Raw genomic sequence first — 15,031 nt, 5'->3', positions numbered from 1 at the left:
CCAGAGTGTCTCATGGGTCCCTGTACGGCCTCCCATTGCTGCTGTCTCCATCGCCACACTCTGCCATGTGCCACTTTCAGGTCTCCTCACACTGCTGGTGGGTTCCATTTTGTCATAGGGTGCTGGCAGATTACGGGCCTCCCATTGCTGCTGCCAGGCCCGTAATCTGCCATGGGCCCCCGTACCGACTCCTCATGCTGCTGCCAGGTCCAGAGTGTCTCATGGGTCCCTGTACGGCCTCCCATTGCTGCTGTCTCCATCGCCACACTCTGCCATGTGCCACTTTCAGGTCTCCTCACACTGCTGGTGGGTTCCATTTTGTCATAGGGTGCTGGCAGATTACGGGCCTCCCATTGCTGCTGCCAGGCCCGTAAACTGCCATGGGCCCCCGTACCGACTCCTCATGCTGCTGCCAGGTCCAGAGTGTCTCATGGGTCCCTGTACGGCCTCCCATTGCTGCTGTCTCCATCGCCACACTCTGCCATGTGCCACTTTCAGGTCTCCTCACACTGCTGGTGGGTTCCATTTTGTCATAGGGTGCTGGCAGATTACGGGCCTCCCATTGCTGCTGCCAGGCCCGTAATCTGCCATGGGCCCCCGTACCGCCTCCTCATGCTGCTGCCAGGTCCAGAGTGTCTCATGGGTCCCTGTACGGCCTCCCATTGCTGCTGTCTCCATCGCCACACTCTGCCATGTGCCACTTTCAGGTCTCCTCACACTGCTGGTGGGTTCCATTTTGTCATAGGGTGCTGGCAGATTACGGGCCTCCCATTGCTGCTGCCAGGCCCGTAATCTGCCATGGGCCCCCGTACCGCCTCCTCATACTGCTGCCAGGTCCAGAGTGTCTCATGGGTCCCTGTACGGCCTCCCATTGCTGCTGTCTCCATCGCCACACTCTGCCATGTGCCACTTTCAGGTCTCCTCACACTGCTGGTGGGTTCCATTTTGTCATAGGGTGCTGGCAGATTACGGGCCTCCCATTGCTGCTGCCAGGCCCGTAATCTGCCATGGGCCCCCGTACCGACTCCTCATGCTGCTGCCAGGTCCAGAGTGTGTCATGGGTCCCTGTACGGCCTCCCATTGCTGCTGTCTCCATCGCCACACTCTGCCATGTGCCACTTTCAGGTCTCCTCACACTGCTGGTGGGTTCCATTTTGTCATAGGGTGCTGGCAGATTACGGGCCTCCCATTGCTGCTGCCAGGCCCGTAATCTGCCATGGGCCCCCGTACCGCCTCCTCATACTGCTGCCAGGTCCAGAGTGTCTCATGGGTCCCTGTACGGCCTCCCATTGCTGCTGTCTCCATCGCCACACTCTGCCATGTGCCACTTTCAGGTCTCCTCACACTGCTGGTGGGTTCCATTTTGTCATAGGGTGCTGGCAGATTACGGGCCTCCCATTACTGCTGCCAGGCCCGTAATCTGCCATGGGCCCCCGTACCGACTCCTCATGCTGCTGCCAGGTCCAGAGTGTGTCATGGGTCCCTGTACGGCCTCCCATTGCTGCTGTCTCCATCGCCACACTCTGCCATGTGCCACTTTCAGGTCTCCTCACACTGCTGGTGGGTTCCATTTTGTCATAGGGTGCTGGCAGATTACGGGCCTCCCATTGCTGCTGCCAGGCCCGTAATCTGCCATGGGCCCCCGTACCGACTCCTCATGCTGCTGCCAGGCCCGTAATCTGTCATGGGCCCCTGTACCGCCTCCTCATGCTGCTGCCAGGTCCAGAGTGTCTCATGGGTCCCTGTACGGCCTCCCATTGCTGCTGTCTCCATCGCCACACTCTGCCATGTGCCACTTTCAGGTCTCCTCACACTGCTGGTGGGTTCCATTTTGTCATAGGGTGCTGGCAGATTACGGGCCTCCCATTGCTGCTGCCAGGCCCGTAACCTGCCATGGGCCCCCGTACCGACTCCTCATGCTGCTGCCAGGCCCGTAATCTGTCATGGGCCCCTGTACCGCCTCCTCATGCTGCTGCCAGTTCCAGAGTGTCTCATGGGTCCCTGTACGGCCTCCCATTGCTGCTGTCTCCATCGCCACACTCTGCCATGTGCCACTTTCAGGTCTCCTCACACTGCTGGTGGGTTCCATTTTGTCATAGGGTGCTGGCAGATTACGGGCCTCCCATTGCTGCTGCCAGGCCCGTAATCTGCCATGGGCCCCCGTACCGACTCCTCATGCTGCTGCCAGGCCCGTAATCTGTCATGGGCCCCTGTACCGCCTCCTCATGCTGCTGCCAGGTCCAGAGTGTCTCATGGGTCCCTGTACGGCCTCCCATTGCTGCTGTCTCCATCGCCACACTCTGCCATGTGCCACTTTCAGGTCTCCGCACACTGCTGGTGGGTTCCATTTTGTCATAGGGTGCTGGCAGATTACGGGCCTCCCATTGCTGCTGCCAGGCCCGTAATTTTTCATGGGCCCCTGTACCGCCTCCTCATGCTGCTGCCAGGCCCGTAATCTGTCATGGGCCCCTGTACCGCCTCCTCATGCTGCTGCCAGGTCCAGAGTGTGTCATGGGTCCCTGTACGGCCTCCCATTGCTGCTGTCTCCATCGCCACACTCTGCCATGTGCCACTTTCAGGTCTCCTCACACTGCTGCTGGGTTCCATTTTGTCATAGGGTGCTGGCAGATTACGGGCCTCCCATTGCTGCTGCCAGGCCCGTAATCTGCCATGGGCCCCCGTACCGCCTCCTCATGCTGCTGCCAGGTCCAGAGTGTCTCATGGGTCCCTGTACGGCCTCCCATTGCTGCTGTCTCCATCGCCACACTCTGCCATGTGCCACTTTCAGGTCTCCTCACACTGCTGGTGGGTTCCATTTTGTCATAGGGTGCTGGCAGATTACGGGCCTCCCATTGCTGCTGCCAGGCCCGTAATCTGCCATGGGCCCCCGTACCGCCTCCTCATGCTGCTGCCAGGTCCAGAGTGTCTCATGGGTCCCTGTACGGCCTCCCATTGCTGCTGTCTCCATCGCCACACTCTGCCATGTGCCACTTTCAGGTCTCCTCACACTGCTGGTGGGTTCCATTTTGTCATAGGGTGCTGGCAGATTACGGGCCTCCCATTGCTTCTGCCAGGCCCGTAATCTGCCATGGGCCCCCGTACCGACTCCTCATGCTGCTGCCAGGTCCAGAGTGTGTCATGGGTCCCTGTACGGCCTCCCATTGCTGCTGTCTCCATCGCCACACTCTGCCATGTGCCACTTTCAGGTCTCCTCACACTGCTGGTGGGTTCCATTTTGTCATAGGGTGCTGGCAGATTACGGGCCTCCCATTGCTGCTGCCAGGCCCGTAATCTGCCATGGGCCCCCGTACCGCCTCCTCATGCTGCTGCCAGGTCCAGAGTGTCTCATGGGTCCCTGTACGGCCTCCCATTGCTGCTGTCTCCATCGCCACACTCTGCCATGTGCCACTTTCAGGTCTCCTCACACTGCTGGTGGGTTCCATTTTGTCATAGGGTGCTGGCAGATTACGGGCCTCCCATTGCTGCTGCCAGGCCCGTAATCTGCCATGGGCCCCCGTACCGACTCCTCATGCTGCTGCCAGGTCCAGAGTGTGTCATTGGTCCCTGTACGGCCTCCCATTGCTGCTGTCTCCATCGCCACACTCTGCCATGTGCCACTTTCAGGTCTCCTCACACTGCTGGTGGGTTCCATTTTGTCATAGGGTGCTGGCAGATTACGGGCCTCCCATTGCTGCTGCCAGGCCCGTAATCTGCCATGGGCCCCCGTACCGCCTCCTCATGCTGCTGCCAGGTCCAGAGTGTCTCATGGGTCCCTGTACGGCCTCCCATTGCTGCTGTCTCCATCGCCACACTCTGCAATGTTCCACTTTCAGGTCTCCTCACACTGCTGGTGGGTTCCATTTTGTCATAGGGTGCTGGCAGATTACGGGCCTCCCATTGCTGCTGCCAGGCCCGTAATCTGCCATGGGCCCCCGTACCGACTCCTCATGCTGCTGCCAGGCCCGTAATCTGCCATGGGCCCCCGTACCGCCTCCTCATACTGCTGCCAGGTCCAGAGTGTCTCATGGGTCCCTGTACGGCCTCCCATTGCTGCTGTCTCCATCGCCACACTCTGCCATGTGCCACTTTCAGGTCTCCTCACACTGCTGGTGGGTTCCATTTTGTCATAGGGTGCTGGCAGCTTACGGGCCTCCCATTGCTGCTGCCAGGCCCGTAATCTGCCATGGGCCCCCGTACCGACTCCTCATGCTGCTGCCAGGTCCAGAGTGTGTCATGGGTCCCTGTACGGCCTCCCATTGCTGCTGTCTCCATCGCCACACTCTGCCATGTGCCACTTTCAGGTCTCCTCACACTGCTGGTGGGTTCCATTTTGTCATAGGGTGCTGGCAGATTACGGGCCTCCCATTGCTGCTGCCAGGCCCATAATCTGCCATGGGCCCCCGTACCGCCTCCTCATACTGCTGCCAGGTCCAGAGTGTCTCATGGGTCCCTGTACGGCCTCCCATTGCTGCTGTCTCCATCGCCACACTCTGCCATGTGCCACTTTCAGGTCTCCTCACACTGCTGGTGGGTTCCATTTTGTCAAAGGGTGCTGGCAGCTTACGGGCCTCCCATTGCTGCTGCCAGGCCCGTAATCTGCCATGGGCCCCCGTACCGACTCCTCATGCTGCTGCCAGGTCCAGAGTGTCTCATGGGTCCCTGTACGGCCTCCCATTGCTGCTGTCTCCATCGCCACACTCTGCCATGTGCCACTTTCAGGTCTCCTCACACTGCTGGTGGGTTCCATTTTGTCATAGGGTGCTGGCAGATTACGGGCCTCCCATTGCTGCTGCCAGGCCCGTAATCTGCCATGGGCCCCCGTACCGACTCCTCATGCTGCTGCCAGGCCCGTAATCTGTCATGGGCCCCTGTACCGCCTCCTCATGCTGCTGCCAGGTCCAGAGTGTCTCATGGGTCCCTGTACGGCCTCCCATTGCTGCTGTCTCCATCGCCACACTCTGCCATGTGCCACTTTCAGGTCTCCTCACACTGCTGGTGGGTTCCATTTTGTCATAGGGTGCTGGCAGATTACGGGCCTCCCATTGCTGCTGCCAGGCCCGTAATCTGCCATGGGCCCCCGTACCGACTCCTCATGCTGCTGCCAGGCCCGTAATCTGTCATGGGCCCCTGTACCGCCTCCTCATGCTGCTGCCAGGTCCAGAGTGTCTCATGGGTCCTTGTACGGCCTCCCATTGCTGCTGTCTCCATCGCCACACTCTGCCATGTGCCACTTTCAGGTCTCCTCACACTGCTGGTGGGTTCCATTTTGTCATAGGGTGCTGGCAGATTACGGGCCTCCCATTGCTGCTGCCAGGCCCGTAACCTGCCATGGGCCCCCGTACCGACTCCTCATGCTGCTGCCAGGCCCGTAATCTGTCATGGGCCCCTGTACCGCCTCCTCATGCTGCTGCCAGGTCCAGAGTGTCTCATGGGTCCCTGTACGGCCTCCCATTGCTGCTGTCTCCATCGCCACACTCTGCCATGTGCCACTTTCAGGTCTCCGCACACTGCTGGTGGGTTCCATTTTGTCATAGGGTGCTGGCAGATTACGGGCCTCCCATTGCTGCTGCCAGGCCCGTAATCTTTCATGGGCCCCTGTACCGCCTCCTCATGCTGCTGCCAGGCCCGTAATCTGTCATGGGCCCCTGTACCGCCTCCTCATGCTGCTGCCAGGTCCAGAGTGTGTCATGGGTCCCTGTACGGCCTCCCATTGCTGCTGTCTCCATCGCCACACTCTGCCATGTGCCACTTTCAGGTCTCCTCACACTGCTGCTGGGTTCCATTTTGTCATAGGGTGCTGGCAGATTACGGGCTTCCCATTGCTGCTCCCAGGCCCGTAATCTGCTATGGGCCCCCGTACCGCCTCCTCATGCTGCTGCCAGGTCCAGAGTGTCTCATGGGTCCCTGTACGGCCTCCCATTGCTGCTGTCTCCATCGCCACACTCTGCCATGTGCCACTTTCAGGTCTCCTCACACTGCTGGTGGGTTCCATTTTGTCATAGGGTGCTGGCAGATTACGGGCCTCCCATTGCTGCTGCCAGGCCCGTAATCTGCCATGGGCCCCCGTACCTCCTCCTCATGCTGCTGCCAGGTCCAGAGTGTCTCATGGGTCCCTGTACGGCCTCCCATTGCTGCTGTCTCCATCGCCACACTCTGCCATGTGCCACTTTCAGGTCTCCTCACACTGCTGGTGGGTTCCATTTTGTCATAGGGTGCTGGCAGATTACGGGCCTCCCATTGCTGCTGCCAGGCCCGTAATCTGCCATGGGCCCCCGTACCGACTCCTCATGCTGCTGCCAGGTCCAGAGTGTGTCATTGGTCCCTGTACGGCCTCCCATTGCTGCTGTCTCCATCGCCACACTCTGCCATGTGCCACTTTCAGGTCTCCTCACACTGCTGGTGGGTTCCATTTTGTCATAGGGTGCTGGCAGATTACGGGCCTCCCATTGCTGCTGCCAGGCCCGTAATCTGCCATGGGCCCCCGTACCGCCTCCTCATGCTGCTGCCAGGTCCAGAGTGTCTCATGGGTCCCTGTACGGCCTCCCATTGCTGCTGTCTCCATCGCCACACTCTGCAATGTTCCACTTTCAGGTCTCCTCACACTGCTGGTGGGTTCCATTTTGTCATAGGGTGCTGGCAGATTACGGGCCTCCCATTGCTGCTGCCAGGCCCGTAATCTGCCATGGGCCCCCGCACCGCCTCCTCATGCTGCTGCCAGGTCCAGAGTGTCTCATGGGTCCCTGTACGGCCTCCCATTGCTGCTGTCTCCATCGCCACACTCTGCCATGTGCCACTTTCAGGTCTCCTCACACTGCTGGTGGGTTCCATTTTGTCATAGGGTGCTGGCAGATTACGGGCCTCCCATTGCTGCTGCCAGGCCCGTAATCTGCCATGGGCCCCCGTACCGCCTCCTCATACTGCTGCCAGGTCCAGAGTGTCTCATGGGTCCCTGTACGGCCTCCCATTGCTGCTGTCTCCATCGCCACACTCTGCCATGTGCCACTTTCAGGTCTCCTCACACTGCTGGTGGGTTCCATTTTGTCATAGGGTGCTGGCAGATTACGGGCCTCCCATTGCTGCTGCCAGGCCCGTAATCTGCCATGGGCCCCCGTACCGACTCCTCATGCTGCTGCCAGGTCCAGAGTGTCTCATGGGTCCCTGTACGGCCTCCCATTGCTGCTGTCTCCATCGCCACACTCTGCCATGTGCCACTTTCAGGTCTCCTCACACTGCTGGTGGGTTCCATTTTGTCATAGGGTGCTGGCAGATTACGGGCCTCCCATTGCTGCTGCCAGGCCCGTAATCTGCCATGGGCCCCTGTACCGACTCCTCATGCTGCTGCCAGGCCCGTAATCTGTCATGGGCCCCTGTACCGCCTCCTCATGCTGCTGCCAGGTCCAGAGTGTCTCATGGGTCCCTGTACGGCCTCCCATTGCTGCTGTCTCCATCGCCACACTCTGCCATGTGCCACTTTCAGGTCTCCTCACACTGCTGGTGGGTTCCATTTTGTCATAGGGTGCTGGCAGATTACGGGCCTCCCTTTGCTGCTGCCAGGCCCGTAATCTGCCATGGGCCCCCGTACCGACTCCTCATGCTGCTGCCAGGCCCGTAATCTGTCATGGGCCCCTGTACCGCCTCCTCATGCTGCTGCCAGGTCCAGAGTGTCTCATGGGTCCTTGTACGGTCTCCCATTGCTGCTGTCTCCATCGCCACACTCTGCCATGTGCCACTTTCAGGTCTCCTCACACTGCTGGTGGGTTCCATTTTGTCATAGGGTGCTGGCAGATTACGGGCCTCCCATTGCTGCTGCCAGGCCCGTAATCTGCCATGGGCCCCTGTACCGACTCCTCATGCTGCTGCCAGGCCCGTAATCTGTCATGGGCCCCTGTACCGCCTCCTCATGCTGCTGCCAGGTCCAGAGTGTCTCATGGGTCCCTGTACGGCCTCCCATTGCTGCTGTCTCCATCGCCACACTCTGCCATGTGCCACTTTCAGGTCTCCTCACACTGCTGGTGGGTTCCATTTTGTCATAGGGTGCTGGCAGATTACGGGCCTCCCATTGCTGCTGCCAGGCCCGTAATCTGCCATGGGCCCCCGTACCGACTCCTCATGCTGCTGCCAGGCCCGTAATCTGTCATGGGCCCCTGTACCGCCTCCTCATGCTGCTGCCAGGTCCAGAGTGTCTCATGGGTCCCTGTACGGCCTCCCATTGCTGCTGTCTCCATCGCCACACTCTGCCATGTGCCACTTTCAGGTCTCCTCACACTGCTGGTGGGTTCCATTTTGTCATAGGGTGCTGGCAGATTACGGGCCTCCCATTGCTGCTGCCAGGCCCGTAATCTGCCATGGGCCCCCGTACCGACTCCTCATGCTGCTGCCAGGCCCGTAATCTGTCATGGGCCCCTGTACCGCCTCCTCATGCTGCTGCCAGGTCCAGAGTGTCTCATGGGTCCCTGTACGGCCTCCCATTGCTGCTGTCTCCATCGCCACACTCTGCCATGTGCCACTTTCAGGTCTCCTCACACTGCTGGTGGGTTCCATTTTGTCATAGGGTGCTGGCAGATTACGGGCCTCCCATTGCTGCTGCCAGGCCCGTAATCTGCCATGGGCCCCCGTACCGACTCCTCATGCTGCTGCCAGGCCCGTAATCTGTCATGGGCCCCTGTACCGCCTCCTCATGCTGCTGCCAGGTCCAGAGTGTCTCATGGGTCCCTGTACGGCCTCCCATTGCTGCTGTCTCCATCGCCACACTCTGCCATGTGCCACTTTCAGGTCTCCTCACACTGCTGGTGGGTTCCATTTTGTCACAGGGTGCTGGCAGATTACGGGCCTCCCATTGCTGCTGCCAGGCCCGTAATCTGCCATGGGCCCCCGTACCGCCTCCTCATACTGCTGCCAGGTCCAGAGTGTCTCATGGGTCCCTGTACGGCCTCCCATTGCTGCTGTCTCCATCGCCACACTCTGCCATGTTCCACTTTCAGGTCTCCTCACACTGCTGGTGGGTTCCATTTTGTCATAGGGTGCTGGCAGATTACGGGCCTCCCATTGCTGCTGCCAGGCCCGTAATCTGCCATGGGCCCCCGTACCAAATCCTCATGCTGCTGCCAGGTCCAGAGTGTGTCATGGGTCCCTGTACGGCCTCCCATTGCTGCTGTCTCCATCGCCACACTCTGCCATGTGCCACTTTCAGGTCTCCTCACACTGCTGCTGGGTTCCATTTTGTCATAGGGTGCTGGCAGATTATGGGCCTCCCATTGCTGCTGCCAGGCCCGTAATCTGCCATGGGCCCCCGTACCGACTCCTCATGCTGCTGCCAGGCCCGTAATCTGTCATGGGCCCCTGTACCGCCTCCTCATGCTGCTGCCAGGTCCAGAGTGTCTCATGGGTCCCTGTACGGCCTCCCATTGCTGCTGTCTCCATCGCCACACTCTGCCATGTGCCACTTTCAGGTCTCCTCACACTGCTGGTGGGTTCCATTTTGTCATAGGGTGCTGGCAGATTACGGGCCTCCCATTGCTGCTGCCAGGCCCGTAACCTGCCATGGGCCCCCGTACCGACTCCTCATGCTGCTGCCAGGCCTGTAATCTGTCATGGGCCCCTGTACCGCCTCCTCATGCTGCTGCCAGGTCCAGAGTGTCTCATGGGTCCCTGTACGGCCTCCCATTGTTGCTGTCTCCATCGCCACACTCTGCCATGTGCCACTTTCAGGTCTCCTCACGCTGCTGGTGGGTTCCATTTTGTCATAGGGTGCTGGCAGATTACGGGCCTCCCATTGCTGCTGCCAGGCCCGTAATCTGCCATGGGCCCCCGTACAGACTCCTCATGCTGCTGCCAGGCCCGTAATCTGTCATGGGCCCCTGTACCGCCTCCTCATGCTGCTGCCAGGTCCAGAGTGTCTCATGGGTCCCTGTACGGCCTCCCATTGCTGCTGTCTCCATCGCCACACTCTGCCATGTGCCACTTTCAGGTCTCCGCACACTGCTGGTGGGTTCCATTTTGTCATAGGGTGCTGGCAGATTACGGGCCTCCCATTGCTGCTGCCAGGCCCGTAATCTGCCATGGGCCCCCGTACCGACTCCTCATGCTGCTGCCAGGCCCGTAATCTGTCATGGGCCCCTGTACCGCCTCCTCATGCTGCTGCCAGGTCCAGAGTGTCTCATGTGTCCCTGTACGGCCTCCCATTGCTGCTGTCTCCATCGCCACACTCTGCCATGTGCCACTTTCAGGTCCCCTCACACTGCTGGTGGGTTCCATTTTGTCATAGGGTGCTGGCAGATTACGGGCCTCCCATTGCTGCTGCCAGGCCCGTAATCTGCCATGGACCCCCGTACTGACTCCACATGCTGCTGCCAGGCCCGTAATTTGTCATGGGCCCCTGTACCGCCTCCTCATGCTGCTGCCAGGTCCAGAGTGTCTCATGGGTCCCTGTACGGCCTCCCATTGCTGCTGTCTCCATCGCCACACTCTGCCATGTGCCACTTTCAGGTCTCCTCACACTGCTGGTGGGTTCCATTTTGTCATAGGGTGCTGGCAGATTACGGGCCTCCCATTGCTGCTGCCAGGCCCGTAATCTGCCATGGGCCCCCGTACCGACTCCTCATGCTGCTGCCAGGCCCGTAATCTGTCATGGGCCCCCGTACCGCCTCCTCATGCTGCTCCCAGGTCCAGAGTGTCTCATGGGTCCCTGTACGGCCTCCCATTGCTGCTGTCTCCATCGCCACACTCTGCCATGTGCCACTTTCAGGTCTCCTCACACTGCTGGTGGGTTCCATTTTGTCATAAGGTGCTGTATGGCCTCCCATTGCTGCTGCCTCCACCGCCACACTGTGGCTCCACACTCTGGTTTTGGCCCCGTGACTGCCCAAATGAGTGAAGTGTGCGGTGATTCTAAGATCGACGGCACTCATCTGCATGTCATACTTACTGACAGTATTATTTCTCTTCCCCAGCAGACTCCAAGGGCATTTAAATTAAAGGTACAGTGTTCTGAACTAATATAAAGGCTCTCTGAAGCCTAGAAACACCCTTTTTATAAGTTAAATTCGCAGCAAATATATTCGCCTCGAATCGAATTTATTCCTCGAATTCGCCGAATCAGCCGAATCGAATTTTTGAATACTTCGCTCATCTCTAATTACAATACATTCAACTACAGTGAAATAGTGGGAAATGCAGCCTAACTGCAATTGCTGCAACATTTTCTAACAAGGCTTCTATACTTCTAGGCCAGCTTAGTCAGTACCCAACGAATTGATATGCCATCTGCCTCTAACTCTCCTAAAATGTTACTAAACCCAAGACCCTGCATTCACTCTATCTGGTCTCCCACAGTACATAGAACAGGGAAATGCAATTATGTTAGTAAATATAAACTGCTAAAAACCTTTTCTCATCAGCAGTTAGAGCAGTCTTGTGACTTCTACCACTGTTCAGCAGAGCACTGATTAAAGTTTGTAGAAGTTTTCTTTCTGCTCTAGGAAGGTGCAGAACCCATCACCTTTGTCTGGACAATGCCGATAGGCCCTGTGCTGATCACATGCACTCTCCCAAGAAAAAAACCTCTCTAGCAATACACACCAAACTGAGCATGTGCAGAGTATCTCTGCATGATATGTCTTATCAGGAGATTTGAGGGGGACACTGGAAAAAGGGGAGGATCAGAAAAGTCAGGATGAAACCGAACTTTTACACAATGCAGAGGATTAACCCCTTAGGTTCCACAGTGAATATATCAAGTGAATATATCAAGCATGCTTTACTGCATATACAGACTGATTTTACTGCTGTGGGTTTAGTAACACTTTAGGAGCTGATCTGTGTTGGCCTCCCAGTACATTGACAGGGGGGAGTGACTGAGTCTGTGCCAGGGGCTACTCATTAGTCCTGACTCCTGACTGCTTACACTCCTGTCCTCACTCCAATAGCAAATAATATGGCTGATTGCTGCAGACTGTATTCTTCCATTCACTACGACTCCCCACACTGACTGGTAGATTGTGCGTGTGTATATTAGTTTATGAAGGGGTCTATTGTTCATGCTGCAGGGATCTATTGGTTCTGGAGGGGTGTCCATTATTGCTGCTGGGTGAACTATTGTTGCAGTTTTGGGATTTGTTGATGCTGCTGGTGAAAATGTTTCTGTTTCATGGGGATTTATAGATGCTGCTGGGGATTTATTGATGCCGCTTGGGGTGTTATTGATGTTGCAGGGAAACCAATTGCTGCTTCGTGGGGGTCTATTGTTGCTGGCTGAGAAATTGATTGTTGCTGTTGGGGGTGCTATTCTTTAAAAAGGGTGATGCTTGAAAGTGTAGGAACAGATCAAAGGGTGACTCAAGGGTTGGTGAGGAGTACCTGCACCCATTCTCTGGGAAAAAATACCTGTATATTAAATTCTATCCACTAAAACTGTGCACAAAAAAGTCCTGTCCATTAAAACATGTTATCCCCAAAAATGTGGTGTTTTGGTGAAATGTCAGTAAAGTGCTTTGAAACAAACTCCATCCACAAGATGCAAATTGTTTCCCCAATGTTCAGGTTGTTTCCACAAGATATTTGTAAACTAGATTGAGTGAAGTGAAGGTAGTAAACTCTCCCCTAATTGTAACCATTTTAAAGAATAAGCAGTTCCAAAGGAGCTGATTATTTGCTTCATTTGTTTTATTGATTGATTCTCACAACACATTGTTTGGGATAATAATTTTTTTAACTGTATAAGGGTTTGTTATTTATATTGTATATTGGTATTATTAATTTCTGTATATTTTATACAGATATTTTGATACTTGTACAGCTGCTGGGGGCTTATAACATTTTATGAAGCAAGGAACAGGTATTTATTTGATTTATGTTCATATTTCTGATGTCTAAAGACAAGTCTGTTAAGGTTGAAATAAACACTGTGTTTTTTGACATTTCCTTATCCTGCATCCCACCTCATCCCCCAAATATCACAATAACTTTACTTGGTCACAATGGAAGTGGGAGAGATGAGCAGTTTTTATCATGAAATAGAAATTTTAGTGTATTATGTCAAAAGACAAGAGCCATATTGTAAAGACACAACACATATCATGTAAGCAGTAGTACTAAGCATTAGAGGATGGAGAGAAAAGGCACTTTTTATCGTGAAATGAATATTGCAGTGTATATTGTCAGAGACAAGAGCTAGAGATATTGCAGACATGCTGCACATTAGATAAATTTTGTTACTAGACAGCAATGGAGGACAGAAAAAAGAGGCAGATGTTATAATGAAATAAAAATTAGAGTGTGAAATGTCTGAAAGAAGAACCATAATTATTGCACAGATAAGCTGTACATCATGTAAAGGGTTTTAATAAGCTGAAATGAAAAAGATGGATTAATGAGGCAGGATTCTTGTGAAACACAGTTTAGAGTGTATAACTAGAAATATTATACAGATTCCATAGTCAGTAATAAAAAAAAGTTGGAGTAGGACGCACTTTGAAAGAATCACAGCGTATAAGAGTTCATCCAAATAACCAACATCTAAATGTGTATATGTCACAAAAAAAGGTAAAAATGTTGTACAAACAATATAGACAGATCTTCAACATTGCCTAAATTCAATTCCCATTTAGCTTTGGTGGTCAAAAAGAAATAAATATCGGTTTATATTTTCTGGTTACAACTGAATTAATATGCTACAGACAGCATACATAGCATTTCTACAATTTCTTGTAGGCATCAATGCCTAAACCAGCAATGGGCAAACTACGGCCCGCGGGCTGTATACGGCCCGGCGGACCTTTTAATCCGGCCCTCGGAGCTAGGCTCCTCTCACAGTCCGCCCTGAAGACCGGTGTAGCATGAAAATCTGTCTCCTATGTGGATCTGTCCCCCTCGACGTATCTGCGCATGTGCCGGAGATCGCCGATCGGCTGCTAATGCCTGAAACTGGCACATGCGCAGATACGTCGAGGGGGACAGATCCTCATAGGAGACAGATTTTCATGCTACACCGGAATGGCGTGGGAAAACAGGCGAGAGGAACGCGCGGAGCAAAGGTAAGTGAATTGACACAGGGGGGACTCGGGGACTTAATAGGGGGATAAATTACTATGGGGGATGAATTACTATGGGGGATAAATTACTATATGGGGGATGAATTACTATATGGGGGATGAATTACTATGGGGGATGAATTACTATAGGGGGGATGAATTAATATGGGAGATGAATTAATATGGGGAATGAATTACTATATGGGGGATGAATTACTATGGGGGATGAATTACTATAGGGGGGATGAATTACTATGGGGGGATGAATTACTATATGGGGGATGAATTACTATATGGGAGATGAATTACTATGGGGGATGAATTACTATATGGGGGATGAATTACTATATGGGGGATGAATTACTATAGGGGGATGAATTACTATGGGGGATGAATTACTATAGGGGCGATGAATTACTATATGGGGGATGAATTACCATATGGGGGATGAATTACTATATGGGGGATGAATTACTATAGGGGGGATGAATTACTATGGGGGATGAATTACTATAGGGGGGATGAATTACTATGGGGGATGAATTACTATGGGGGATGAATTACTATATGGGGGATGAATTACTATAGGGAGATGAATTACTATAGGGGGGATGAATTACTATGGGGGATGAATTACTATGGGGGATGAATTACTATATGGGGGATGAATTACTATGGGGGATGAATTACTATGGGGGATGAATTACTATATGGGGGATGAATTACTATGGGGGATGAATTACTATATGGGGGATGAATTACTATGGGGGATGAATTACTATATGGGGGATGAATTACTATATGAGGGATGAATTACTTTGGGGGATGAATTACTATATGGGGGATGAATTACTATATGGGGGATGAATTACTATGGGGGATGAATTACTATAGGGGGGATGAATTACTATGGGGGATGAATTACTATAGGGGGGATGAATTACTATGGGGGATGAATTACTATATGGGGGATGAATTACTATGGGGGATGAATTACTATGGGG

This window comes from Staurois parvus, unplaced genomic scaffold (assembly GCF_062004578.1).
Source record: "Staurois parvus isolate SC_StPar_1 unplaced genomic scaffold, SC_StPar_1.0 ptg000022l, whole genome shotgun sequence".
Classification (NCBI taxonomy): Eukaryota; Metazoa; Chordata; class Amphibia; order Anura; family Ranidae; genus Staurois; species Staurois parvus.
The sequence above is the reverse complement of the archived record's forward strand: the minus strand, read 5'-3'. Positions refer to the sequence as shown.